Source organism: Cupressus sempervirens, chromosome 11 (genome assembly GCF_028749045.1).
Source record: "Cupressus sempervirens isolate cs-2001-9-10 chromosome 11, ASM2874904v1, whole genome shotgun sequence".
NCBI classification, from domain to species: Eukaryota; Viridiplantae; Streptophyta; class Pinopsida; order Cupressales; family Cupressaceae; genus Cupressus; species Cupressus sempervirens.
Window position 1 is genome coordinate 30,761,768 of NC_143128.1, and position 25,841 is coordinate 30,787,608.

The 25,841-nt window shown below is 35.6% G+C and overlaps 1 pseudogene; it reads left to right on the plus strand.

Annotated features, from left to right (window-relative positions):
* Positions 1-25,841, plus strand: part of LOC149528079 (14-3-3-like protein) — a 125,513-nt pseudogene that overhangs the window by 66,070 nt on the left and 33,602 nt on the right.

Genomic DNA, 25,841 nt, shown 5'->3' on the forward strand with positions numbered 1-25,841 from the left:
CATTACCAAGTGAGGTCGAGTTGCAGACCTTACCGAGTGAAGGTTGGGTTGCAAGACCCTACCAAGCAAGGTTGGGTGTAACTTGTTATTGTGGGGAAACTGATTCATGGATGATCCTACCAAGCATTCAATGTAGGCCGAGAGGAAGACAATCTTTCATTTGAGCGAATGATCGTACTAGGCATTTATGATGATCAAAAGGATAAAAAGGTGAAATCAAATTCATTTGTCACAGCAAATTTTCAAGAGTTATTTGTGTCGAGCTATTTTAGTTCATCTGAGTGATCTGAGTGAATTACTATTGAAGATTTATGTGTCTTTGAAAACCCTACCAAGAAAATGGCATCCTCTAGCAGAAAGACTATGAAAGGGTCAGAGATGTTAGTTTGAGGCATGGAATAGAAGGCACCAGACTTTAAGCTAAGTCTGACTATCATGGAAACCCTAGATCCAAGCAGAGCACAATCACAAATTCCATCCAAGGTACTATTGATTATGGATTTTCTTTTGCATTTTTAATGTGCTATTCAAGTTATTGAAACCCTTGAAATGGATGAATCCTTGAGAGAATTATGTGTGAATGGGGTGTTAAAATTGGAGCACCAAAACCTTGAAGCAAAGGATTTGACTCACATTTCGCACATGCCACGAGACTTTCAAAATAAATGGATGGGATTTATTCTCAGTTGTGTGCATAATGGTCAGTTGTGGTTGGAATAACCTATTATGATAACAAATAAAATGATCCATTGGATCACAAGGCTTCCAATGTTGGTAAAGGCTAAAATGACCAAAACCCTAAGCCAGGTAAAGCTAGAGAAGAAAACCCTTGCTAAGTGGGACGGAAGGGGAATGAAGATCATTTTTGTTACTAATATGGAATTGAAGTTCAAGATACATGTTGTTGCACATAAGATATACAACTCAAGAAGACTCAACAGCGTATCATGTGAAGTTGTGGATCTTGTGTACAAAGTGGTCAAGAATAATATGTCATTTGACCTAGCTGAGTTGATGTTAAATTAGTTCAACAAAAACATGGAGAGCATAAGAACCTCAAAGAACAATCCTTGTAGGTTCGGCTCACTCTTAACTTGTCTATTTTTCAATGTGCAAAAGTTCTTTCCATCTAAAGGTACAGGCATAGGGAGGAACGATGTACTTGTTCTTTACCAAATTAATGAATATATATTAGAAATGGGAGAAAACTATGTCAGTATTATGGATAATTACTTTGATGCATTTAAGTACAAGATGAATAACTATTGGTGTAAATAATTATTTACTTATTACACTTACTAAAAGTTTATTTAGGTTAATGCATTATTTTGCATTATTTTATTATTTATTTAGGTGAGACATTTAAGAGTTTGTGTACTCTCATGAGTTATGCAACTCTAATTATGCACATGGTGTCTACAACATAGGAGTTTGCATCATTCACTGAGTTGTCATGATGACAACACAGTTATCCGCACTCCTCATTTAACACATGTTGTCTACACCACTGATTTGCATGCTACACCATTGTAGGCTTATCCTCACATCATCATACTTAATTTTGTGCTTAATGGAGGATAATCCATATCTAGTGGACATGTGCCCGGTTGTATGACTTATCATGATGCTAACTTCTATGCATTCTAGAAGCTCTCATGAGGCCTTTATATACAGGCACTCCTAGTGTACTCTCAAACTGGCATATTGAATGAATATTGTCATTCTGATCATACTCTATCTATTTTGGTCTACTGTGTGCTTGTGTTGAGTTCTTTTGTTCTTGGGTGAATTCTAGCCTAAGCCAAATTCTTACATGGTATCAAAGTTGAGGGAGATTCTCTACACATAGCCATTCGAGACTGTTCATGCTTCAACACCTCAACCCAAATTTGAAGGATTCGCAGAAATTGGGAGCGTCTAGAGCTAGATCTAACCTCACTGTTGCATCCAGAGTGTCAATTCAATGAAGATCAACTATAAATTTACCTATATTCGGGGAAATTTGATCGTGAGGAAAAATTGTTTTGTAAATCAGAACCCGCAGGCCCTGATTTACAATTTGGGTATGATTGTTTTATTGATTTGATTATTTGTGTTTCAAATCTGCATTAATTTTTTTCTCTACAATTTGTTTTCTAAATTGATATTTTTGGATTTTTTGGTTGAACAAGCAAAGAAAAAAATTTGGCCGAACTAGGTAGTGACATCCCAGCTCGGCTCTATATTTGTGGTGGAATTTCACATTTTATATTATTTGCAAGGATATCATTTTAAATCACAAAGGCGGGCTCATTATATTAAACTCTATGGGTACCACACTGTGTAATGCTCATTAAACTAGCCAATTTAATGCCACTCTGCACAAAATTCCAACAAGCATGTATATAATTATGACATATGCAATAACCCACAAGAAATAGAGAAAATTTGGCCTCATTACCCACACTGGCCACTACATTATCACAAACATCAAATTTTATCCACCGGCGAGAACATTCGCACCAGTTTTGGCACTACTTGCATTTGATAAACTACTCGCGAGTTCATATATTCAAAAATAGGCAAGCAATCCCACAACGGCGATGTGGGATAAAACCCACATAAAATGGTGACCTGTGACTTAGAACCCAACTCAGCAAAATAAGTTTTTAGCACATGCATTTTGGTAGAGGATGTCTAGCAGAATATTCTAATGTTGGTTCAATTTTTTGCATGGGAAAATATATCGACGACACTTGATTAATCATCCCACGTGGATAGCAGAAACACCACGTGGCATTCCCATGCAGAGGCCATGCCGCCTCCATCTATATTGCCACATGAATTGTTAAGTCCTACCATAACCATTCCACTGTACACACAAACATCCCAATCCCCAGCACCCTGCCATGCGTCTCATATTCAATCGGCCATGTCAACCATTTGACCATGTTGTAATCCTAGTTAGCCCACTAATCAGTGATAGTCAACTACCACGTAATCAGTGACATGTCACACAAAGTTAGTGCCACATTGTGCCCTATCACCAAATCATACACCATGCAAGCTTCCACATCTATAAATTTTGTACAGTCTGTATAGTACAGATAGAGACATGTACCATCTATAATGCCACGTCAATAGAGGGCACATTTTATGCTGACATCATCATTTCACTACATTAAAATTGATGGTTGTCTGACAGTCATTTCAAGGCCAAATACAACTACTACAATAGTCGTATAACCATCAAATTTAATGTTGTCATTTGTTGATGCAACGCCTCTCCAGATTGATTTTGGTTTTTGCAATCCGACTTCGGGAGCCCATAACTCAGACATCCGAACTTCAAATCAAGTGCAATGTTTTTTGAAATTGGGTAGATTTTCCTAAGCTTTTTAGTGGTGTAGCTATTTTCTAGTTTTGGTGTATGGTTTATTCAAAAATTGCATTTTTTGGCAACTATACCTACATAATCCTACATTTTGCAACTTCAAAAGCTCTGTACGGGCACATCTAGACACGAAAATAGATTTTTTTTTTTTGAAAGTGCATTATTTTTTGTCTACTTTCTAGATCCACTATTATATTGTAGGGTCATGTGGACAAAAGTGTCACTTTCAGAAATAGGACCTTTCTTTGTTTTGTAATGCTTCAGAATTGTAGCACATTGTAAAGTTCCAGATTTGTAATACATTAAGAGGTTGTAACAAGAAAAATCAAAATTCCATAAAGGCCAAAATTGGCAAGTGGTCCATTGTAATCGCACTACTAATAAAGTGCCCAAAGCATCTATTTTGGGGGGGTTTCTTGATTTAGTGAAAAGGGGGGTGTTCTTGGTGTTGTGTTCTCTCTTTCTTGAAATTTTATTTCATTTTCTAAATTATGGAAAACTTTAAGTTTCCTAAATTAACTCCTCATAACTATGCTTTATGGTCCATCAAAATGTGGTATCACTTAATGCATAATGGAGTTTCCAATATATAGATGATACTCTTCCTAAACCAACAAGTAATATTTTTGATTGGGTAGCAATGGATAGGAAAGCCCTAGGTGATATATGTTTGGGGGTAGATGATAATATCATGTATCAAATCAAGAAGTGTACTACATCCAAGCAAGCTTGGGATACCCTCGAAAGCCTTTATGGTAAAGTGTGTAAAGAGGATGTGTTCAAAATTGAAGATGAGCTTGTTTCCTTAGATCCTAAGTCATATGACTCAATATAGGATTTCATCATTAAGGTGAATGAACTAAAGACGAAGCTTACAAATTGTGGGATTTCTATCAAAGATGACAGACTAATCTATCTCATACATAACAAGTTGCCATTAGAATATTCCACATTTGTATCTTCTTTTAACACCTCAAAGACTACCTTACGGTCTACCTACATGAAAGTCACTTTTGATGAATATGCTAAACTATTGGATGATGAAGAAAAGAAGTTGAAATCAATGGGGATTCTCCAATCACCTCAGTCAAAAGCATTGGTGACCAACAATGAGGGTTCTCAACATTCAACTGGATTGTCTTCAAATAAAGGAAAGGGTAAGAAGAAATGGAAGAGAAAATCTAAGGATGCAGAAAGGACAACACCACAATCCAATCAACAAGGAAACTCCTCAAACTCCAACAAGAAGGGGGACAACAATAAGGAGAATAAGAAATGTGCATATTGCAAGAAATTGAGTCATGAAGAGCATGAGTGTTATCTCAAAAAGATTGATGAGTTGACCAACATCATAAAGAAACATAATGTTACATTGCCTAATGCTTACAAGGATAAATGGTCTTCTTCAAATTCAAAGGGAAAAGGGAAAGCACTCATGGCTAATTCAAACTCTTCAAAGGAATGAATATTTGACTCAGGTGCCTCTTATCACATGGGTTCTTCAAAGGAGGATTTTTCTTCAATGAAGAAATCAAGGGTACCACACATCTTCATGGGAGATGATAGCAAAATGGAAGTTGAAGGAAAAGGAAACGTGGAGATGGAAAATGGAGAGTTTCAAGAGGTTCTCTATTCCAAATCTAAGTTCAAATCTCCAATAAATCTCGAATCACTCACCTTGGAGATGGACATAGAGTTGAGTTCCTTCCAGACTCGATAAAAAAGCACAGTCTCAAACATGATTCCTTGGTTGTAGTGGGGAAAGTGAATCATAACAAAGGGTTGTACTTTTTCTCTCATTTTGTGCCCAAGTCTCCTTCAAAGGCCTTGTTATCTCAATAAAAATCAAACAGGAAATTATGGCATGAGCGGTATGATCATCTTGACTTCCACTATGTTTAGCAACTTTGCACATACCGAATGGTGAAAGGTCTACCTCAAATCAACTTTTCTAAGGGTGAATGTTCAACAGATTCCATGGATATGCATCCAAAGGGGAAGTTACAAAGGGGGAAGTCTTCAAGAGCACAAGGTATTCTATAGATGGTTCACATGGTATTAGCAAGTCCTTTTGCATTAGCCAGGGTTGCTACATACTTACCTTCGTGGATGACTTTTCAAGGTTCACTTCGGTCTACTTTCTTCATAACAAGAGTGAAGTGTTGGACAAATTTCTAGCCTTCAAGACTCATGAAGAACAAAAATCCAAAAAAACCATCAAAGTTCTACAAATGGAAAATGGAAGCATGTATGTGAACAAAAGACTTAAGGACTTTTGCAGACTAGAGGGAATTGATCTTCAGACTCTGCCAGCATTCACTCTACATAAGACATATGTTGCAGCATTGAGGATTTGCACTCTCAAATCTATGGCAAGTTGCATGATTCATGCCAAGTCTCTAGATCCATCATTAGAAGTCAAAAGTGCCACTCACATTCTTAATCGTTCTCCTCATTCAGACTTAGATGGAAAAACTCCTTTTGAGGCATGGTGTGGCAGAAAACTTATTGTGACACACTTCAGAGTCTTTGGTTGTCCTACATGGGTAAATAGATCTTCTAGGGGATACAAGGCATAGTCATCTCAGCCTTGTACTTTTATTGGTTATGAAGACGATGTGAAGGCATATAGACTTCTAGATCCTAAGACACATCAGATATTTGTGGAGAAGGATGTATACTTTGAGGAAAGTTCACCCAGCTTGTCCTCTCATCCTCTTTTCATATCATACAGAGTGGAAACTAATAGTGACACTAATGATAGTGCTTCAACAAATTCAAACACATGGGGTTCTATCGATAGTTACAGTGAGAGGTCACAATCGCTACGGTGATAGGTCCAAAATAGTAGGGTACATCCAATCTTCTAGATACAAGTTTAGTGATAGATTTGGGGGGTAGTATTGATGATCTACCTCTTCTTCTTGATGTAGAATTACCTTCTTCAATTTTCATGAGGGCTCCATCTGACTCTCTTGTTCATTCTCTACATGATCAATCATCATAGGTTGAAGTGATTGTGGATACTTATGATTGGCAATTGCAGCATGGTTCTTCATCAATTGCAGAGATAGACAGTTCTTTGAGATAGGTTCTTCAACCAATTGAGAAGATTTTAGAGACATCACTCATCCATGGGATTCTTTCCACACATAGTGGAAGTGTCTCATTTGTACCTTTGGCATTGTTTCTTCCTAAGGGGAGGAACACCATTTCGCAATCTTGGATCAGCTTCTTCATTTATAGCAGTCATTGTTTGACATTCTTCTTTAGGTGGGGAGCCTATCTTGTCTCTCTTCCTCTTCTCATCATTCTCTTATGTATGTATTGGATGTATGTTGTAATGGGGGGGTCTTTATTACTCCATCCATCCATGCATCCCTATTTATCTCTCTTTTTGGGGGAGGGTTTTTCCCATGAGGTTTTTCCTCTTTCTTTGATTTATGAGAGATTGCATCTTCATTATGTACATGGGTACCTAACATGGCCTAGTAGCCAGGACTCATTCTTCATTTCATCTTATATTTTGTAAGCTTAAGGAAATTCCCCTAAGTTTCACTTAAGGGGGGATGTTGGTGTAAATAAGTATTTACTTATTACACTTACTTAAGTTTACTTAGGTTAATGCATTATTTTGCATTATTTTATTATTTATTTAGGTGAGACACTTAGGAGTTTGTGTACTCTCATGAGTTACACAAATCTAATTATGCACATGGTGTCTACAACATAGGAGTTCACATCATTCACTGAATTGTCATGATGACAACATAGTTATCTGCACTCCTTATTTAGCACATGTTGTCTACACCACTAATTTGTGTACTACACCATTGTAGGCTTATCCTCACATCATCGCACTTAATTTCATGCTTAATGGAGGATAATCCATATCTATTTTACATGTTCTTGGTTGTATGACTTATCATGATGCTGACTTCTATGCATTCTAGAAGCTCTCCTAAGGCCTTTATCTACAAGCACTCCTAGTGTACTCTCAAGTTGGCATATTGAATGAATATCATCATTCTAATCATACTCTATCTATTTTGGTCTATTGTGTGCTTGTGTTGAGTTCTTTAGTTCTTGGGTGAATTCTAGCCTAAGCCAAATTCTTACAATAACAAATTTAGGATACCTAAGAAACTTGTTGATGACTACAAAGATGATATTTCTTTCATGGTTGATAGTGATAAAGTGTATATTCAAGCAGTAAGATCGAGAATTGTATGGGTCAAGCCTCTAGGTTATGAGGTTAACATTGATGAAACCAAGGAAATTATTGAAGCACCTTTAAATGAGCTTTTTGACCCAAAAGTTGCATACTTTGGCACTTATAATGAAGCAAAAGAAAGAATAGAACTTGAAATAGAACTCCCTTAGGCGATCAACAAAGGGAAGAAGAGGATTGCACAATTGAAAACTAGCTCCACTCTTATGTTAACTGAAGGTAAAGGTGATGGCATTGTGGATAAACTATTGTAGAGGGCAAAGAAGAAATTTAAGAATAAGGTATTGGAGCTAATTGCTTAAAAGATTTAAATTCTTCAAGTGGACTTGTCTACTATTCTAGGCTCATAGGAGACCTCTTGCAATATTGTGACTTCATTATTTGGTAAAGTATGTGATACTTCAAATTTCACCAAAGAAATTAAAGATAAACTTTATAAAATTGATGAATATTTGAAGGCAAGTGCACAATAGTTGCAACTTGACCTGAGTTATAGCTCTACCCACTATACAAGGATTAGATTCTTAACTGATATGTAGGCAGAATTACTAAGAGAAGAAGCCAAGATAAGAGCTACACTAGTAGACATATAGGGCATACATTACTCTCCTTAACATGGATGCATTGTAGAAACATATTGCACATGCTAAAACGCTCATCCATGATAGCAACTTCTCTATTGTAGACCACATGGTATAACTTTCAGCAAAATTTTAAGTTGCATTGCACACATGCAAGGTGTTGCAAGAAAATTGGGACAAGAAAATGGCACTAATTCTAAAGTTACATTAAGATTTCTTGTCACATTTTGGCATTACTATATAATATATAGAATACACCTTTGGGATTTATGTTAGAAAGGGGGAGAAAATGTGTATAGCATATGTAAAAAAGGAGAAGATGTGACAAGATGTAAAATATTGTGTGTGTGTGTGTGTGTGGCGGGGGGGGAGCATTATCATATTATACATATGTACATATATTTAGAAAAACATCTCTTACAAAAGAATTTTTGAAAATTCTCAAAAACAGAGCACCTTACTGAGTTGGAGACACAAGTTGGATAATAAAGATTTTTTTTGAAACTTTTTGAGAATTTAGTTTTGTTTGATAAGTGTGTTTTTCACTAATGCCAAAGGGAGAGATTGTTGACATTGAAGCCAAGCTTTTTATTAGTGACACACACTTATTGTAAGTATCTACCAAGCTTACTATATAGTTAACAGTGTTAACCAAACATTTCAGGCTTTACCAAGTTCTACAGTTGCTGCTGAGTTCAATGAACAATATTCAATTGCGCCGAGCATTTTCTACCATAATGGTGATCAACAATGTAAACTGAGCTTCTTAGTGTTTACCAAGTTACTCAATGCAAACTGAGTTGTGTAGTGCTTACCAAATTCGTAGTTATAGTGATATGAATCTAGTGTTGACCAAGCCACTCAGTGTTAACCAATGATTCATTTTATATCAAGCTCATTGTGATAGCATTGACCGAGCTATGCAGTGTGAATCAAATGATTCAGTTTATATGTCAAGTTTCATAGTATTCACTAAGTCACTAGTGTAGACTAAGTTCAGACTACTTGGAAGTGATCAGTATGGACCGAGCTTCTACATGTACTGAGTGCATGACAATACCAAGCATTGACAATGGATGTTGAGTATCAAAACCTCACCGAGCTAGTCTTCATAACCCAAGTTCCTGTAGTTGGCCCAACTTTGTGTATTTTGTGTAGACTTGTATTATAGCCGACTTTATTGATTTATAATTTGGATTGGTATATATATAATACATTTTATCACATCCAAAAGAGGAAGAATATAAGTATAATATGAATTTGAAGAGCAAAAGTGCGAAGTAAAAAGGTTACAATAGTATAAGGAGCAGAAAAGTTTTATCTATCACAACAAGGTGATCATTACAAAGGAATCTCATTCAGCAAACCAAGTTGCAAATCAAAAATTAGCCACTTTTTCATCCTAATAGGTGGATCAGTTAAATCCTTTCACAAGGTAGACTTAATAGTCTTTTTTAAATATCTTTACCAAGTGCATACTTCATTGTATGTTTGTAAATCCTTTTGCAAGGTGGACCTAGCAGTCCTTATTGCTCCTAACATGGCAGATCATCAAAAGTGATCATTGTAAGCCTTAACGAGCCAAATTTATACTATAATACTAAACCTCGTGGGTATTATCCCCACCCCAATTTTTTTTTTCTATTTCAAAAGTTTCTGGGTCTCCATATTGTGTGTCAAAGTGTTATGAATGTTTTAATGCTTTTAGTTGCTTGTGCATTGAATTAGATCAAAATTCATCAGAAGGATTAATTGGTAAATAAAGATTAAGTTTTATTGGTTACTGATTCATCCCTCCCCCCTCAGTAACTTAGCCTACCATATATATTTCTAACACTCATTCCTCACTAAGGACTTCTCCTTATAGTTAGGGATAGTAAGCTTGGCTCCTTCACCTTTCTTTGGTCTGGACGGTACCTTCAAAGTTGGTACATTAGGAAAGGGGTCCATCAAGTTGATGACATGTCAAGCTTGATATTGGATATCATTATTCTCTTCCATATTCACCGATGCATTCATGATTGGGAACTCAAAGATCTTATCCCTAGTATAGGTGGGATCTAAGACATTGTGGATATCCTTATTCTACACCTTAAGAGGTATATGCAGGTTCAAAACCCATTCCGCTAGTGTTAGATCCATCCTACAGTAGTACTTAATTTAGACTTCATAATCATCAACATAATTTAACCAGTAATCCTCAACTTAGGAGTTGGGGATAAAATCCCTTCCTGCAACATATACGAACATCTACATATTGTCAAAATAGGGGCATATGCCATCGGGTACTCTTGAAGAGAATACTTCTCCCATATAATATCAAAACTTAGAAAACAAGAAACTGTGCACATGCACACCTTGGACAAGTATGCAAGGTGTGTAATGTGTGTAGGACTAGAAAGAGTGAAGTCTCAACATTGAATATGTGGATGTTGCATAGTTGTGCAGGTGCACAATGTGCGCAGCTGTGCACTCTAGACTTAGTCATGAGTGAGGATTTATATGGGGTCTTCATTGAGTGAAGGTGTGAATTTTTTCCACCTATGCAAGGTCTTGAACACTTATGCAGGGTTCCCACATGTACACTAGGTGTATACCTCACTAGAAGAGACATAGATGTTGTAAATAGGCTATGGTGCGCAAGTCTATATTTAGAGGGATCTTTGATGTGAATGGGTGGACTTAGGGCGTGTGCTTGTGTTTATAGGCAAGCAAGGGGGATTCAACATACAATGGGGGGTTGGGCACCTACATTGGGAGTGCAAGTGCTCAAGGTGTGTAGCTGTGGACCTCTACACTAGCTAGATAAAGGGGAGTTTGGGGAGTTGTGTACCTTGCACATGTGTGCACTTTTTCCTTAAATGAATTGAAACTTAACATTTTGCGGCCATATTCTGATAACATCTTCTTCTCCTGGTTTCTATACCTAGGTCACTACCTCAAATTGACTTTTGTATCATAGTCGATACCTTATTATGAGGAGCAAGTTCCCATGACTTTAAAAGAGAAAAGAGGGGGTCCCCATTTTTTAATTAAAAAGTGGGGTGAACATTGTGAAATGACAATAATTACTAAGGGTATAACTATAGAGATTGAGATCAGGTCTCCTGTGGGCTCTTGGTTCCAACCATTGGACTGTGAGGGCATCCCTTTAAGATGTTGAAAGTGTTTTAAGATGGGCATGTTTCTCTTGATTGTGGGTAGGGATGTCTAAATAGAAAAAATATTCCTCATGGTGAAAAGGTTCTTCTTATGATCATTAAATATTTTTAAAACTTCCTCCCCATTAGAATAGGAAGGCCACTAATATTGTGTGATTCCAATAATGGAGTGACCACTTTAGAAAATTGTGTCGTTCCAACTAATGATGATATGGTAAGGAAGAATGTTGGTTCTACTAATGGTGATTTACGGAACTCTTCTAGTGTTGTTACTAAGGATATGCTTGCCCCTAAGGAGGATTTTTTCCCCTGCTACTAGTGTTGGCTATGCTCCCCTTGGCTCTTTTTATTTCCCTCTCACTATTGGTGTTGGATCAGCCTCTTTGGGTGAGTTGTTATCCTTATCTATGTTGATTCAAACGAATATGTTGATTCATTGGCTTGGCATTATGTGGAATCCATGATTGAAGAGGAATGGATTAAAGTCAAAGGAAAACATTCAAATAAATATCCCTCTCATTATTTTGACATGGCCCTTAGCTACCAAAAGCTAGGATCTAAGGAGAAGTCATAATTTCACTGTCCTTTTCTTTTTGTAGGGTGATCTATTTATTTAGTGTTTATTTTTTCTTTGACCACTAGATTGTGTTGGTGGGGACGCAATTTTTTTGGTGCTTTTTGTGTTTTGTTTCTCTTTGTTGAGTGCATTGTATATCTTTAGGTGTGGGGTGCAGGTACCTTAATTTTTACCTCCTTTGTAATCAGGTTTCAAGGTCCCTTCAAAACATTTGTAATTTAATAAATAATAATAAGTGTAAAAACTTAAATTAGTATCAACAAAAATATCAACAATATCCAAAAATTCTATCTTTTAGAGTCTCTCTAACAAATCTCTCCTTGTGAAAATCTCTCCCCTTACTTAAAGTTCTTCTCCTTTGTACTTCTATATTTTTTAACATGACTATCTCTCCCTTAGATATATATTATTTTTCACATGCACTTATCACCCCCTTTAACATCAATGACAAAGGCACATATTTGAATTCCAAAATGTCCAACAATGTTGAACTAAAATCACTACAAAATTAGTGTCATGCCTAAATATCAAGCTCTAAATATTGAAATCTCCAACCACGAATCCCACTCTTCTTCCTAAGGAGCAACCACAATACATCAATCCAAACAAGTAATATCTCTAATTAGTACCTCATACTGATATATCAAGAGGAATAGTAACCCCTAGCTTTTCCCTTGGATATATGAAAGTGTCCTTAGTAAAAAGCTTAGTGAAGATATCTACAATTGTATCCTTTAAAGATAAAAATTTCAAATTTTCTTCCTTCTCAATTACAATGTCTCCAAAGTAACCACAATTGCTAGGTATATATTTTATCTTTGAATGTAGCACTAGGTTCTTTGAAATATTGATAGTACTAGAATTATCGCAGTAAATGGTAATAAGCTCATCAATACTTACTATGATATATTTCAATGATTTATTCATCAATGTCACTTGTGTACAATTTGTAGAAGTGGAAACATATTCTACCTTGGTAGTAGATTGTGATATGCAATCACTATTGTTATGTGTCCATGAAACCAATCTCTTACCAAAAAATGAATGCACCACCACTTGTACTCTTCATTTTATCTATATTACCTGTCCAATCGGCATATGTAAAAGAAAATGTAAAACAATCATCCTTAGGATACAATATGTTATAGCCAACTATTTGTTGGAAATATAAGGTATGCAAGGATACTAAGAGGGGAGGGGTGAATCAAGAACTAGTAAAAAATTATCTTACTTCACTAATTAATCATTCATATAATATTCTGATCTAATTACATGCATGAAAGAATGAAAACAATAAAGCATTCATAACACTTTTACACAAGATATGGTGACCTAGAAACCTTTCAATTAGAAAGTAAAATGGGGTGGGAATGATACCCACAAGCTTTAGTACTGTAGTATAAAGTTAACCTATTAAGGCTTACAATAGACCACTTCTGGTGATCTTCCCTATTAGGAGCAATAAGAACTGTGAGGTCCACCTTGTTAAAAGATTTACAAACATACAATGAAGTATGCACTTGGTTAGGAGATTTAGCAAAAGACTCTTGGGTCTACCCTATTAAAGGATTTGACTAATGCACCTATTAGGATGAACCAGTGGTTGATCTTTGATCTACAAATCTAATTTTCTAAATGAGATTCCTTGTATTACAATGATCACCTGACTGTGATAGATAAAAACTTTGTTGTACCTTATACTACTTGCAGCCTTGTTTAATTCACACTCATGCACTTCACAATTTTCTTCAATGATATGTTTTGATATGATACAATGCATTACATATATACCAATCCAAATAACAACTTACTAGAGTTTCCTACAATACCAATTTCATCATAATCACAAAGTTGGCCCAACTACTGTAGCTCAGGTTTAGAAGACAAACTCGGTGATGTTCTGATACACAGAAAACACTTTCAATGCTTGACAAACTTTGACACTTGGTTGAACTTGAAGCTTAGTCTATACTAATCACTTCCAAGTAGCTCGAACTCGTTCATCACTGTGTGACTTGGTGAACACTGAGAAACTCGGTAGCTATTGAATCACTTAGTTGACACTGCATGGCTTGGTCAACACTAGATTCATATTGGTAACACTGTGAGCTTGGTAGATGCAATAGAACTTGGTTAACATTCTAGAGCTTAGTTAACACTATGATCTTCCTCACTTCTGTTGAATATATCAATAGCCTCTACTACGCTCGTTTTGTATTGTACATAGTCTTTAAAGCTTGGTAAACACTGTGTGGCTTGGAAAACACTATAAACTTATTCAAGTGCTCGATAGACACTACATTCTAACTACTTGTCTTGGGAGAAACTCAAATACTTGGTTAACACTATAGGATGAATGATAAGCTCAGTAGAAACTGTAGAGCTCGGTAGCAATGTAACCATTTGACTAAGTATTGAGTCACTGATAAACAAATTGACTTTAATGTCAACACTATTATATACCAAAATTAGGGTACACTTCTATAAACTATTATCCCCAAGAGATCCCATTGATTAGGAGGCTAGAAGGAACAAAATTGTGTGATTACAACTATCTCATATCTAAATTTTCTTTTCATAGTAACTTCATGTGATTCCTTCTATTCTATTTGAAATCTACCAACCATACGTATTACACTCATAATTACAAGTCTTGTTTGAATCAGGTACAGTAACCCACCAATCATTGATCTATATCTTGTTTTATTTTCCTTAGAAGCTTCATTATATTTTCTCAACTTCCATCTAGCTACCATAGGAGTACACCTAGTGGTTTTGAGTCTTCCATAGAAAATTTCTTCAATAATTCTTTTAATATAACTAGACTGAGAAAAGAAAATTCCATTTTCAGATTAAGCAAATTATAAACTAAGAAAGAATTTCGTCTCACTTATCATAGACATCTCAAGTTCACCTTTCATTTCATTAGTCAATTGTAATTACCTCCAAAAATGATATCATCAACAAATACCTCAACAATCAAAATGTTATCTTGATCTAAGCAATTATAGTTAGCAATACCTTTGTGAATACAAGCTTCAAAAATTACTTGTCCAATCTTTCATACCATGCTCTAGGAGTATGTTTTAATCCATATAAATTCTTCTTCAATCTACATAACATGTTTCTCTGATATGTCAATGATAAAACATCTAGTTGTTCCACATACACTTGTTCCAAATCACCATTCAAGAATGTAGAATTAACATTCATTTGATATACTTTGAAATTCACGAAAGTAGCAAAAGCAAAAAATAATCTAATAACCCCAATTCTAGCAACAAGGGCAAGTGTTTCTTCAAAATGAATACCTCTCATTTGTCAATGTCCTTTGAAAATAAGCCTAGCTTTATTTCTCACCACTTCACCATCCTAATTTGATTTGTTGTGAAAACCTATTTAGTAACAATCACATTCTTTTCCTAATGCCTAGTAACTAAGATCCAAGTGTTGTTTTGATGAATCTAATCTAGTTTTTTATTACCAATTTACAGATAAAGAAATGGGTTTTCATGAAACATGCATTGTTTATTGTGCACATTAGTTTCAATACCTAGTTGATAATACAATTTATATTTGAATATGATACGTTGTTTGGTGCATAGTATCACATGTATCTAATTGTGTGTTGTATTATATTACAATTACCATTCCTCTCAAATGTCTTGACTTCATATAAAAATCAAAGATTGTAAAGTGTGGAAAAGATGATAAGGCATTGAAAATACTTTCTAGCAAGATAACATTGTTAGAGTAACATATGTAAAACCAATGAGGTGTTGTAAAAGGATACTTTACATGATCCAGTGAGACAATTCGAGTGATTTTTTTCCCTAGAGGGATTCCAGTCAAGACAAAATCTATGTTATATTCTTTGTGTGTATCTTATCTTTCGTGTTTTGCATTTTATTTCTATTGCACACTATTTTAATTTTTTGTTCAAGTAAAAGTAATTGACTTTAGAGTTGTTATATCATTGATTCACACCCCCCCCCCCCACCGCAATGATATTTTACTCCAACAAAGTACTTGAGATTGGCCAAACTTGTTATCGATACTCTCAAATTAGTGAAAATACCATGTTGAAAATATTGTTGAAGGTGCCCTATTGTGGAGTCACCCCACATTCCCATGGTCCAAGTGGGGCATGTTGAGTTGGGTTAGAGGAGCACAAAATGGTGACACACGGTGGCATAATTTAATTGTACGGTGGGGCCACATGCGAGATTCCTAGTCAGTAAGGTGATGACATTAGAGTGGGAACACAAAAAGTTGACACATGGTGAGGGTGTCCAATGGGTGTTAACTATGCATATCAATGACATAGTATTGACAGTGCATACATGTGGTGCCTAGGTAGAATGGTGGGCCAAGAAGGGTCTTCTATGTGGCAATCAAGGGGGTTTACCCAATTTTGACCAGCTATTAGATAAGTAGAAAATCAAAGACTTGTAGCCATGTATATTCCAAAGGAAAAGTATTAAAGAGTGAAGGCTAATGATATATCCATTAGTATGTAGCACATAATAGTGTAATAGGAAAGCATTATAACACAAAATGAGGGGCCCTTATTATTGCAATGTAAAGTCCATGACACAGTACAAGGACATATTATAATATTAAATGTAAAGGACATGGGTAGGTCAAAAAAAGTAAGTAAGGTGAATATGTGTTGGGAATTATTATAGTTGGTGTAATTTTTCTACAAAATGAAGAGCCAACTATACATAGAAATAGAGGTTTTGTTATGGAGGAGCTTCTAATATAACAACACCTCTATTTCTCTGATTCTTCCTCCCTCCACCATAAGACTTATCTTAGATTTTAGATTTTTCTAGTTTCCTCACTTCTATCACCTCTCAATCCTCATGGACCTTTTCTAGCATGTTCTAGATCATCCTCTAATTGTTTTGAGAAGAAAAGAAAATTGACACTTTGAATCATCCTTACACTGCTCCTGACCTCTCCCAACATGTTTTTGATAACCCTCATACTTCTCTAAACATCTCTTAACACTCATTGTATTAGTCCATTCCATAACATGCATACATATTGGAAAGCCAATATGGAGGTTGATGCATTGGCTAACTAAGTAGTAGATGGTACTAAGTTTGGAGCTATGAGCTCTTAGTGGATAACTTGGAGGCCACGTAGGTTTCAACTTATTTTAAGCAATGTTCCAAGAAACTTAAATTATCCTTGTAGAACCTTGTCCTTCATCTTGGATTAAGCACTTTTAAAAGATTGGAAGAAGACACTATACTTGAGACCAAGGTGTTTACTTTGGCTACAATTTTGAGATTGAGAGTGATCTTGGCATTAGTGACCAATATAAGTGTTGGAAAATATGGCATCAATTTTCTATCGTCTGAACCCATAATAAATGACTAATCTCATCATTGTGTGAGTATCTTTCTATAAATAGGATGGTAAAGATAGGTTTGTATTTGACTTAGCATTGCATACCTCAAGTAGACTCGTGTGTAACAAAAGACAAGTGTCTTTCTTAGGATATATTTCATAGCAAACTTTGTTAATGGTATTTGTTGGAAATGTAATATAGATTGAGTGACTAAGAGGGAGAGGAGGTAAATTATGAACCAATAAAAGTTTAACTTCTATTCACCAATTAAACCTTCACAACATGATCTAATCTAATTGCATGCACATGAAATACTAAAAACAATAAAACATTCATAACACTTGACAGAATATTTTGTAACCCAGAACCTTCCAAATAGAAAGTAAATTTGGGGTGGGGATGATACCCACAAGCTTTATTACTGCAGTGTAAAGTTAGCTTGTTAAAGCTTACAATTGATCACTTATGGTGATATACCCTATTAGGAGCAATAAGGACTATTAGGTCCACCTTGTGAAAGAATTTACAACATATAGTCTTGGTTAGGAGATTTGGAAAAGACTGTTAACTCCACCTTGTTAGAAGATTTGACTGATGCACCTATTAGGATGAATCAGTGGTTGATCTCTGATCTGCAATTTGTTTTGTTGAATGAGACTCCTTTGAAATACAATGATCACCTAACTATGATAAATAAGACTCTTGATTTCCTTATACTTCTTGTAGCCTTCTTAATTTCTACTCAATCAGCTTCTTTCTTGATTGAATTTGATGCTATAATGGATATGATAAGATGTATTACATATATACCAATCTAATAAATTACCTTATAGAGTTGGCTACAATACCTAATTCAAACAATCTTCACTAAGTCAGCTTATTGTTGTAACTCAGGTTTTGAAGACCACTCAGGTGATATTCTAACACTCGGCAACATTGTCAACTCGAAAAACTCTGGCATTCATTTGACACTAGTGCTCATCCACATTGATCACTCTAAAGTAGCAAGAAATCGGTTAGCATTGGGTGACTCGGCGAATACTAAAGGCCTTGGTTAACACTGAAGCTTGGTCAACACTACTTTCATTCTTCTTTGTTAACACATTGTAGCTTGGTAGTCATTGATAAACTCGGTAGACACTACAGAGATCAGTTAACACTAAAATATTCATTGATTGTATTAAAGAGCTTGGTAGCAACCGATATCTGCTTCTGGAGCTTGATAGACTCTACTAAGCTTGAGAGACTCTTCATTTTGCATATGGAGCTTAAAAGCAACTATGAACACCTAACTAAGTGTTAAGTCACTAATTGACAAATGGTTTGACCTTAATTTCAACAATCTCCCCCTTTGACATTAGTGACAGAAATACTTATCATACCAAAAATCTAAATACTCAAAATATAAGTCACAGCTCCCCCTATCAACATTTATGGGTCTGTAACTCAATTTTGACTATTGTCTATTGCTCGGTAAACTCTGACTCTATTTTATGATTTTTCAAATTTGTTTTTGTAAACATATTTTCTACTATTTATATACATCTCTCATACTGTACATGTATTTTCTTCATTGTATACATATATCTTGTGTATGATAATACTATTTTCTCCCTTTTTGACACAAATGCCAAAAATGCAAAATGACAAGGTAACACCAAAATGTGAAAGGAAATCACTATGTACCTTCTAAAGTATGGACATTGTCTTGTCCTAATTCTCTTCCAAAAGTTTTGAACTGTACAAAGCTATATGTACCTTTGTTGATAGTTCTATCATGTGATCAAGAATTGAGAAATTGTTGTCATAGATCAATTTTTTTTGCATTGCATCCATGTTAGGAATCATGTCTTGTATTTTTGCTAGTGTAGCCCTTATCCTGGCTTCTTCCCTCAAAAATTATGCCTATAGATCTGTTAGATATCTGATTTTCATAAAATGTGTAGAACTATTGCTAGGATTAAGTGGCAACTGGTGTGCACTTGCCTTCATATCAGCATCTAACTTAGATAACTTAACCTCTATTTCCTTAGTAAAATTTGATGTGTCACTCAACTTCACAAATAAAGTAACAACATTAATTAGAGAATCTTCAAATGTAGAAAGAATGGTAGATAATTCTACTTGATCAATGGCTATTTCCAGAGGTACCTTCTCCAAAACTTTATTTTCAAATTTCCTTTTATGCCCTCTATAGTAGTTTTTCTTGTCCATTCACTTCCTTTTTATACTTATGAACAATGTCATCAATTTGATCCAGAATTGGTTGCTTTTCATCAACCTCAATGTTTAGTGCATCAATAAATATGCCCTTGATATCTTCAAGAACTTGATTTTTCTTTTTCTTCTCTTCTCTAAACTTTTGTTGTCTAACCCTTTTCTTCCATAACTCACCTAGAGTATCCATTTGATCATGGGTTAGATTGGAAAGATCCCAATCTGGTATTACAATATCTTCCCCTAGATCAATTTCCTCATTAGAGGCTTCTACCTCTTTACCCTTTTCAGTAGAAGGAATCGCTTTTCCTTTGCTCAACTCCTCTATGCTTGGTTGAGGCTTAACCTCAACTGTCATTTCACTTATTTTAGATGCACCTGGTAAAGAAATATTTTTTCTTAATGAAGAAATAGTAGTTATAATAGGAAAACTTACTGATGTTGGCTATGACTCAGTTTGATCCACTATTTTAACAAATTGAACCTGTTGCTCGATAGATGAAATGGTTAGCATAGCACTCCATAGGATGGTTCCAAATGTCAATTGGATACATGATGGAAGAGTGTTTACCACAATTGACTTGGTAGTGGCCTTCTCTGAGCTAGATGGCACTAAGGCTTTACTCGGAGAGAGTGGGAGGGAAGTCATTACCTCTACTGCTATCTTTTTTGGGTCTAAGTCTTGAATACTCTAAATATCAGGGAGGTCTCTTCTTGCTACTTGATCCTCTTCATTCTCTTCATTGTTTCCTTCTACATTTTCTATTCTTCATCTTCTATCTCAACATCTTCTTCTTCATCTTTTTCATCATCATCCTTCTCCTCATCATCTATTTTCACAACCTCCTTACTAGGCTTGTGTAGACCATAGATGTCCTTCCATGCAGTTGTGTTATATTTCCCAATAGATTCAATGTCTTTTGACAGGATAAAGAATGCATTGAACTTAGGGGTCAACCTTTTTTTATTCTTCTTCAATGATTCCTTCACTTCCTTATCAGATAGACTAGGCATAATTTATCTTAAGGTATGTTCTATGATGTCCTTGGCAACATTTACTGCATTATTCCATTGTGGTGCAACTACCTTCAGTAAGACATCAGGAACTTGCGTGATCCATTACTCTGGAAAGTACTTCCACTTTGCCATCTTAGCCTCTAAGGCTTCTTCAACTAGTTTATGCTCTTCTTAGTTCTTGTTTCATACTTGAGGAATTTGAAATCTGTCATGCCTCCTCCATTTTGTAGTCCTTTTAGTCTTTCTTTTAAGGTAGGGGTAGACCTTTTGAAGACTACGTCCTCTTCTTCATCTTCATCCTACAATTTCAATTTCTTCCTAGATTTTGCAGATCTCCTTGCGAAGACTATGGGAGAGGTTTTGACGGGTTTGGTTATGATGACCTTCCCCTTTTTCTTGGGAGGCTCCTCCTCTTTAGGTTCTTCTTCCTCTGCATGTTCCTCCTCTCCTTCCTCTTCTTCAATGTCATCTTCTTTGCCTTTTGTCAGCAAAAGAGGAGAGCTGGTCTTCTTGGTTTTGTTCAAGATTTTCTTAACTTTCTTTTTTCCTCTCTTCAAGGCTTGACGAAGCTTGATCTCCAATGAAATCCTAGCCTTGGCTTCTCCATAAGTACCAAAATATGGTGTCTTGGGGTCCATTTTCTCATTCACAAGAGCCTCAATTATATCCCTTTTATCATCAATGTTAACCTCATATCCAAGAGGTTTCACCCATGCCACTCTTTGTCTTACAGCCTAGATATGTATTTTATCACAATCCACAAGAAAATAGATATCTTGTTCATAGACTTCCACTAGCTTCTTGGGAATTTTTTATCTACTTTGTATTTTCTCCTTAAAAGTTTCAAAATATGCATCCATAATTCTTTCAAAATTATCACCCATCTCAAATATGAATTCATTTATTTGATACACAACTAGTGTATCCTTCTTCCATGCCATGGTTCTTTTGAAAGGGAAAAACTTTTGTACATAAAACAACAAACAGATCAAAAGTGATCCGAACTTACATGGATTATTCTTCAACACTCATATGCTCTCCATGTTTTTGCTCAATTGGTTCAACAACAACTCGGCAAGGTCAAAAGACAAGTTGTTCTTCACCACTTTGTATGCTAGGTCAACAGCTTCACATAGAATGTTGTTCAAATGGCTCGATTTGTAGATCTTGTGGGTAATAACATGGATGCCGAATTTGATCTCCATGTTAGTTACACCATTCGATTTTATCACTTTGCGATCCCACTCAATAAGAGTCCTTTTAGCCAGTTCGACCTGACCTAAGGTTTTAGTGTTTTTTGCCTTGTTAAGCATAAGCAACCCTATGATTCTATGAATCATCTTCTTGGTGATCTGAATTAGTTGATCCAACCATAAATTCATATCATGGATTCGGCTTAGAATAAACCTAATCCACTTTACTTGAAAATCTTTTCAGCATATGCAAGATATGCATTAAACCTTTTGTTTCCAAATGCTTGTGCTCGAGTTTCAAATTCCCATCCACACACACCTCATCACATGCCTGGTTAATTTCTAGGGTTCCTAATTCTTGGATAGAACAAGAATAATATGACTGGATATCATAAATTAGAAGTATCTTAGGAGGAATTTGTGATTGAGCTTCAATTGGGTAAGTTCTTCTGCGATCACTAGACTCAATTTGAATGCTAGGGATTTGCAATCAACACCTCGGACCAACATTTCCTAATATTTATTCACTTTTTTGTTGGAAGATGTCATTATGCTCGGCGATGCTTCAAATGTAGGAATAAACTTCAATGAAATTTATCTTAATCATCAGGGGCTCTGAAATACTCTTCACTCTTAGCTATGAAAATTCGTAGTGAAACAATAACCTTTGATTTCTCCTTTTTAACAAAATTATGTCTTTAAGTCATCATTAATGTGTCGTACAATAGGTGGCTTGGTGACAGGTTGTCCAACTCAGCTAAGTCTTCAATACTTGGAAAATAGCTTTGTCTCGGTAAAGTCTCTAAACTCGGTAGGGTCTCTAACTCGGCAAGAACTCTAATCTCGCTATCTACATCCAAGCTCAGTTAGGTCTTGCAACCCAAGCATGCTCAATAAGGTCTTGTGACCAGATCTTTCTCGGTAAGGCCTAAGACATCAGTTCAATTGTCATCTTAACTCGATGATCCTTATGCATCTGGAATGTTAATATGGATCTTTTACTTGCTGACTAGAACTGATATGAGATATCTCCTTAGAATCATAGTTCTAGTAATCTCCATGGTTAACTAGTTTGAAATGTTTGATTTACCCAACTCATTGACTTGGGTGTCAATATTTTCAGGACTTTGGCTTGCATTCCCTGGAGATTTTTTTATCCATTGTTGCCTCATTTGATTTCTGATATTGTCAACCTTTGCTTTCTTTTCATCTTCAACTCTTCCTTAGTTCATACAATTCTTGGCAAGATGTCCATGTTCTGTACATACAAAACATCTCTTTGTAGTGTCTCTATTCCTCGTGTGATTTTTTATGCAATTTGCTGCAATGTGTCTATACTCACCACAATAGTGACATCTACACCATGTGTTGTAATCTCAACCAAATATAGCTTTGACAATTTGTTCTGTTGGGTTCCTTTTTTGGTCTTGCATTCTGAAGATTTATGTCCTTGTTTATTGCAATTGAAACACTTTCCTTAAAACTTAGATTTCTCTGTGCATTCACTTGCTCTATGTCCTAGTTTGTTACAACTGTAACACTTTCCATTGAATTTTGGTTTTCCATTGCTCCAACACTTGTTTAATGTATGTCCTACCTTTCCACAATGATTACATGTAGGCCTTTTATTCTTTTGAGCTCCTTACTGAGATGATTCACCTTCTTCTATGTATCCTAATCCAGCTTTGTCTTTCTATCTAAATTGAATTTGTTTGTTCAATTGATTGATGCTTTCTTGAGATTTCATCATCCTCACATTGGTTTTTTTTCTATGCTGAGATCATTTTGCAATCTTTCATTCTTTGTCCTCAAGTTGATATGCTCTTGATTTGCATCATTGAGTTGATCAATTAGATATGTTTGCTAAAGAGATAGTTGATGAACTCCATTGTCTTTTTCTTCTATTTCTTCTTTGGCATTGTCTTTTTGTTCCATGACTTCACACAATCTGACTGGTCGAATTTCTTGTTGTCTTTTCAGCTTTCTGACTTCTTCATGAAGAGTAAGATTATTTTCAAGTAGATCTTTGATTGTTGCATCAGCATCATCTAAACTTATGTCTTGACAAATGTCTTCAATGTAGAGATTGTCATTCGTCTATGATGCAATGTCTTTTCTTCTTTTCAGGGATTGAGAGAGTTGCTCCTTCACTTTCTTCAATTGTTTCATGGCCATTTTCATATCCAACTTTTCATTTTCAATAGCTTTCTCCAGTCTATATACTTCCATTGCCTCTAATTTTTTCTCAAGCTGTTAAACTTCTGATGTAAGAACCAATGCTCTAATACCAATTGTCGAAAATGTAATATAGACTAGGTGACTGAGAGGGGGAGGGGGTGAATCAATAACCAATAAAACTTTAACTTATATTCACCAATTAAACCTTCACAATATAATCTGGTCTAATTGCATGCATGAAAGACTGAAAGTAATAAAACATTTGTAACACTTGACACAATATTTGGTAACCTAGAAACCTTCCAGATAGAAAGTAAAACTGGGGTGGGGATGATACCCACAAGCTTTATTATTGCAGTATAAAGTTAGCCTATTAAAGCTTACAATTGAGCGCTTCTGGTAATCTACCCTGTTAGGAGCAATAAGGACTATTAGGTCCACCTTGTGAAAGGATTTACAACATACAATGAAGTATGCACTCGATTAGGAGATTTGAAAAAGATTGTTAACTCCACCTTGTTAGAGGATTTTACTAACGCACCTGTTAGGATGAATTAGTGGTTGGTCTCTGATCTACAACTTAGTTTGTTAAATGAGATTCCTTTAAAATGCAATGATCGCTTGACTATGATAGATAAGACTATGCTTTTCCTTTATACTTCTTGTAGCCTTCTTAATTCTCACTTGTACTGCTTTTTGCTTGATTCACTTCGATGCTACAATGGATATGATAAGATGTATTACATATATACCAATCCAATAAATTATCTTCTGGAGTCGACTACAATATTTAATTCAAGCAATCTTCACTAAGTTAGCTTATTGTTGTAACTCGGGTTCGAAAGACCACTCGGGTGATATTCTAACACTCGGCAACATTGTCAACTCAGCAAACTCTGGCATGTGTTTGACACTGGTGCTCGGTCCACATTGATCACTCTAGAGTAGCAGGCACTCGGTTAGCATTGGGTGACTTGGCAAATACTGAAGAACTCGGTAGACTCGGTTGACACTGAAGCTCGGTCAACACTACCTCCATTCTACTTCTTTAACACACTATAGCTCGATAGTCATTGATAAACTCGGTAGACACTACAGAGCTTAGTTAACACTAAAATCTTCATAGATTGCACTGAAGAGCTCAGTAGCAACTGATATTTGCTTCTAGAGCTTGGTAGACTCTGTTAAGCTCGGGAGACTCTTCATTTTGCATATGGAGCTCAGTAGCAACTGTGAATAACTAACTAAGTGTTAAGTCACTAATTGACAAATGATTTGACCTTAATTTCAACAGTATGTCCAATGTCAAGTTTGTTGGCTATGGAATCTATTAGGATGGTGTTAGGACAAAAATTTATCACCTCAGTAAATAGTCATTGTGTCAACATGGACATTTTGCATGGGGGGTGGGCTTGAATGATTTCTAAAATAAAGAGTGAAGTTTTCTTCTTTGGGTGGCCTCTTGCTTCGTCCTTGCCTATGGCATTCTTTGGTAGTTGTTGGCTTGACGACTTGGTGTATATGTCTTTTGGCAGTAAATGTTTGGCTTGCAATTTGTGTGGTTCTTCCTCAATGGCAAAGGTTAGGTACTGTAATCAATAGAGAATATAGGTGTGTTGGCATAATTTTGTAGTTATTTGATAATGACTCTACTAAATTTTCTTAAGACTTATTTGATTTATTAAAACTTCATTTTTTATTTTAATTGGAAAGCTTTATTTTCTCTAATATTAATTTGATAAATTAACGTAAGTTTTGCAACTTCAATTACACGTTTCCATCTCCTTCACTAAGGGAAATGACCTAGTAGCCACCCAAGCTAACTTCGTGCATCTACAATTCCTAATCTGTATGTCAAAATTTATTGATTTTTTCGGTGACCCTCTGCAGATGAGTGAAGAGCTTAAAACTAACCTTTTAGCTTTCTCGCATTTATAGAGCTCTTCGTAGA